The sequence below is a fragment of the Tigriopus californicus genome, chromosome 12 (genome assembly GCF_007210705.1).
Source record: "Tigriopus californicus strain San Diego chromosome 12, Tcal_SD_v2.1, whole genome shotgun sequence".
Classification (NCBI taxonomy): domain Eukaryota; kingdom Metazoa; phylum Arthropoda; class Copepoda; order Harpacticoida; family Harpacticidae; genus Tigriopus; species Tigriopus californicus.
Window position 1 is genome coordinate 12,294,659 of NC_081451.1, and position 5,655 is coordinate 12,300,313.

At 35.5% G+C, this 5,655-nt stretch overlaps 1 protein-coding gene and 1 non-coding gene across 2 annotated transcripts in view; both read right to left on the minus strand.

Annotated features, from left to right (window-relative positions):
- The window catches only part of LOC131891287 (meiosis regulator and mRNA stability factor 1-like), a 24,388-nt gene that overhangs the window by 8,702 nt on the left and 10,031 nt on the right, over positions 1 to 5,655 (minus strand). The gene's annotated exons all lie outside the window — the stretch shown is intronic.
- LOC131892453 (U2 spliceosomal RNA) lies at positions 5,322 to 5,513 on the minus strand. Its single transcript, XR_009374564.1, has one exon. It is a non-coding gene; the product is annotated as a U2 spliceosomal RNA (small nuclear RNA).

The following is a 5,655-nucleotide window of genomic DNA, read 5'->3' on the forward strand; positions in this document are numbered from 1 at the left end:
TAACATTTTCGGCAATCCTTCCTCTGGTGACTACGACATTTTCCACATTTACAGTGTCGCACGACTTCCGTATGTTGTTGCACCATTCATGTGCCACCATTCTGTGGCGCAATTTGACATCTACATATCTTGATTTGACAAAAATGCTCTCAGATTAACACCGTTCACACATGAATGCTTTTAAAAGACCCTAATTCAGCAATGCTGGAGACACAACGTTTCTCCTCCTGCTAAAAGAACACGCTCAACGTCTCCTTCCTTTTTCTCGCTGTAAGTGAAAAAGAACATACGCTCAACTTGGTGTTGTACTGGCCTGCTATTGCATTATACAGCATAGATGTCTTTCCTTCATTTCACTTCCTTCATTTTAATAAGGATCAATTCGTAAAAAGGTTGCAACTATATCCACAAGATTATGGCAAGTTTATTTTAAACAAAGAATTTACTCCCCATGGTGCCATTGAACCATAAAGCAAAAATACGAGGTTGCGCGATAATTGTCAAAAACTTGAGTACAACTCATTTGCTCATTCAACTTCTATGTACTTAACCAATGAAACATTATGTGGAAGGGAAGTATTTCCTAATACAAAATGGCACAAAACATGATGACTTCATTTACTCATATGACATAAAGCAATTGCCAAATAAACTTTGTTACATCCACTAAACCAGTGAAAGGTAAAGCTCAAAAAAATCTTTCACTCATATTTTTCCTTAAAATACTAATAAGCGCAACTTGAGAAAACACAAAAATAACTATCTAGTTTCGCAAAATACTTCAACCAAAAGCTTTGTATTAGTTTTAATGCTAGCAAAAGTGTGATACTTGCCTTTATTTTATTCCAATGATAAAGATTGAAACAAAAAGTGACTCGAGTATTGCAAATATGATGAAACATACCTGATATCAATAAAGGTGCCATGGAAAGTCAAGATTAATTGCATGATAATTGGGTATAACGAAAGTATTGTGCAGTAAACCAAAAATATTTGGTTGGTCCAATCTAAAGCCTGAAATTAATGTGACAAAGAACATTTAATAGAATTTGGACATTTCCGGATCTCTCAAATCTACCCACGTTTGTGGTTTGCTCAGCTACTAAATTGTTGTTAATGAAATTTCATGTCAAAAAAACTTAGACCCTTCAATTGGCTTCAAGGAAATGAGCAAAATTTATGGGAAAATCGTTTGCACCTTTCCCATACTAAAGTCCTGTCTAATTTGTCAAATGCACAAATTAGGTTGTGTCAGGTGTTACAGATTTGTTGTGATCATATATATTTTGACACTCAAAACTCGCCTATGATGAGATATGAGAACGCCCTTTTTAGATACAAAACAATTGTTTTCCACTCAATCTTACGGTAAATATTAACCTCCCTTAAGTAGAATTCGAAAAAGAGGAGTATGACGTAGAGCTAATCTTTGCAAATATTTGGGAGACTCTAGAATCCAATCGTGTCCAAAATCCAAACCTAATCTGAATCCAAAAAAGATTGCTAAAGCTGAACCCAAGAAAGATTGCTCAATCTGAACCCAATCTGAATAAAAAAACAGCTCGCTTAATCCGAACCTTATATGAATCAAAAAAAAAGTCCGCTCAATCAGATCTGAACTCAAATCCAAAAAGATTGATTTCGTGAACATAGAGTAATATTTTGCATATGCTTTGTTTCTTTTACATAAATTAGAGACTTCCATATAAAGGATTGCATGAGGTTTTTGAGTCCAAATTAGTGTTGTCCATCTGTATTGAAAGTCATCAAAAGTGAGAAAAATAGCCTTCCGATTGCAATAAAATGTTATCAAAAGTCATGAAAATACGACCAATTTTCAACTCGATTGAACGACTGGATCAAAAGTTTGCCAATTGCAAAAGCCAACTACGCAACTTTTTTCAAAAAGAATATGTTAATCAGTTGCCAGAGGAGTGCTAGCTAATAAATCAATATGTGCTCGGTTTTATTTTGTTTCATTTTTTAGAGAGGGTAAACATAAGACTTGACCAAATGGCTTGCTTGAGGCGAAAATTGAGATCATAATTGTGGCTACTTAAAGCCAGTCTCATTTGATGCAGAATGTAATCCAATCCATTGAATGAAATTAGGGCACTTAAAATTCAACTTTAGCGTCCGCATTCAGATTCTGGGCGTTCGTGCCATGAACAACCTTTGTTATGTCTTAAATTATGGCCGTTATTCATTTCCCTTAGACGTGTAAATTAAAGAACCTGCATTCAACCAAAATGATATTTGGAGTTCTCTGGCTCGTCCCATTAAAATAAAGCCTCCGAGGAATTAACACTAGTTTTATGATTATTGCAAATGATTCTCAAGTTCAATGTATTTCTACATTGAAATTTAAGCTAAAATGACTCTTTTTTGAGATAAAGAGCAATTATAACGAACACTTATTTTGCATGGGAACGAAAGTTCATTAACGAGCTTTCAAGTCCTAATTCCAGGCTTTTCTATTAACTTGGGAAAATGAGTGTGTTAACAAAGTATGGAGGGACAAAAAATGCATAACAGCCGAGCCTTTGCCGGACAAAAGAGAAAAAGCAGCTAACAATCATCTGTTTCAAAAGGTCCCAACTCAGAAAGTAGACTTAAAAACCACCACAATTCTACTCATTTAACTTTGACTAGATGTGCTTTTGTTTGCCACTAAAACGTTTTAAAATGATGAGATTGAGAGATGTTCCCTACGTCGGAATATAATTTTCCTGTTGCAATAATGTCATTTTTATAGCACTAATGGAATAACATAACTTGTCTTTATTTCTTTTTCTTCAAAATTTGTACACAGGAATAAGATAAGTCATCAAAATGGTGCAACAATTGTTAATTTGTAGGCTTAATATCCTAGGCTATTCTAATTTTTTTTCTTCCTGATATTGAATGCAAGGACAGCAAATACCATCCTTTCTCATTTGAGATTTGCGGTTTCTACATTTGTGTGGGATTGTCCAGGGACTCGCAAGAGAGAGGCAACGACAAGTCTTTCCCCTGACCGCCAACTTAGGTCATTGCGTTGAATCAAGACAGTAACTCTAGTAGGAACAAAACAAGATTATCCGTACTACATAGTACATAAAAGTGTTTTTAATTCAATAATGATCTCCTTGATACACAACTGTCCATATACTAAATATTTCTGAATTAATTTTGAAAGTCAGAATAATGAAATACCCATGAACATCAAATTAATAAAAAAACAATCAAATTGTCTTTCAAATCATTGGAATATTGCGTAAAAATGGCTCAAAAACACGCGTAGACAGAAAATCAACAAGAGTCATTTCACCAATTGATGAGGAACTTGCAATAACAAAATATAACAGAAATGTAAGGAAAAGGCAATAAAAGTGAATGTACATAAATGTTAACATATATTAGAATATCTGGGATGGACAATTGATACTTTTGTTTTAATCCACACATTTGACAAAAAATATCAGGGATTGGTGAAAAATGAACGAGATATCTTTTTGTAGAGTTTAAATTTCTACTTATTGGGAAGTTTGCATAAAAGGCAGGCATTATTTAAGGGGCACAGAGTAAAACCGAAGTATCAATNCTTATTGGGAAGTTTGCATAAAAGGCAGGCATTATTTAAGGGGCACAGAGTAAAACCGAAGTACAGTACACTAGATTTCAATTTGAAGTTTGGACTCCAATAAATTTGTATTTTGCGAAAGCATCGAAAATAGTCCTATAAAACAGGTGTTGTCTCTTAAGATATATCATTCCATGATTATAAAGCATCAAAATGAGTTTAAAGAACATGATGTAGCTCAGAGCTACATCATGTCTACATTTAGATTGAGGGCCATTCCCAGAGTGAGAACCATAGTTTCATAAAAAACGCGTCAAGTTACTTGAAATTTGGTCAAGATGTTACTGAAACAATTTTCTACAACTAATATAATTAGAAAAATAGTATTGACTGACTGTGTTTAGAGCAAATTCTTGCTTTAACAAGAAAAAGTTCAACTGAAAAGTGCTAATTAGGTTAAGACATGTTTAAAGTTATTTTAAGTATATTCACATGCCTGGTTTTAAGCACATACCATCAATGGTTACAAAAATGATATTAGTCACATATTTTGTTCAATAATTATGCCAATAATTGACATTCAAAACTTTCAGCCGCAAAAGGTTAGGCCTTACTTGGCGGGAAAGGTTTCGCGATCACAAAAAAGTGGGGTTTCCTTGCTTTAGTTGCCTTGGATTGTCACAATTCTAATAATTTTTAAGATAGTAGGTCCATTCACAGACATTAATTTAGATGTTATTTGATTTAGTTAACTTGTTATTTTGGATCAGATCCGAACCCAATCTGACAATTTCCATTCCCAATCCGTAGGAAATGTTCAATCCGACTGAATCCGAATCTCATCAGACCCAAAAAGTCGGACCTGATGCACAGCTCTACTATACACCATTCTCTACATTTATTTTTGAGCCATCACATGACCAGGAGTCTGATTTAAAAAAAAATATTGATGCTCAAGTTTGCGATTTCCTGTAATTTCATAACAGCAGTATAAACTACTGATAGGATCAAACAATTAATCACCGGAGGTTGCCACTGGGACTACCACTTTACATATTCAGTGGCATATGACATTAATGGGTGAATTTCGAAAACCTGTTAGTCACAAAAAGTACCTGATTTTTCTTTGATCAAACCAGGTTATCTTTTTGTTCAAACCCACCCTCTAAGGGTTTGTTGGAAACGACTGTGTTTTGAGTTTTCCGAGCTTTCTGGCAATCCTAATTTTGAAAGTTTGTTTGATCCCATCACAAGTATATACCTCTTTTCCAGAATTTTTATTACACCACATTGACACATTTCCATGTGCATTCCTTACTGACTTGGCTGCCATAAACGCCCAGTGTCACGTTCTAGAGCATCACTACCAGATTTGGCTACTTATTGCGTTTCCAGATTTTGGCGGGGCACATTAACACCCCGCAGCTTCCTGCCATCCTTCACTTCTTTATCTTCCCAAAACGGCATTCCTTCACTCTATTGCGGAAAAATATCATCGAGGAATTAGAGCCTGTCAAGTGTGCGACACAGCTGGCATATTCCTTCTTTCGAAATCTGCCTCCCATACAGCAGTTTTATCAAGGATAATGAAGATACATTACATTTTGGCGACAAGTGTTAACACATCATATATACCTGTCATATCACAGCCCCAATTCAGTATTAACCCAAATAATAAACTCTTGCTAACCACCTGTTTGCATGGTTTATATTTCGGTTGAAAACCCTTTCACTATGTGCATATATCACGGGATATGAGGGGTAGTGGGCCGTTCCTTGCGGTACTGCAATGCAAGGCCAACCCGTGATGAGGAGGGAGCAAGCTCCCAAACCTCATCCCCTTCTAAAAATAAGTTTAATATCGAAGAGGACACATGGTCCTCGTATCAGATATTAAGCTGATAAGAACAGATACTACACTTTGATCTTAGCCAAAAGGCCGAGAAGCGATACCTCCAACATGGCTACAAAAAATATATAACAGTTTCGGCATTCCTTCCTCTGGTGACTACGACATTTTCCATATTGACATTGTCGCGCGACTTCCGTATGTTGTTTCACCATTCATGTGCCACCATTCTGTGGCGCAATTT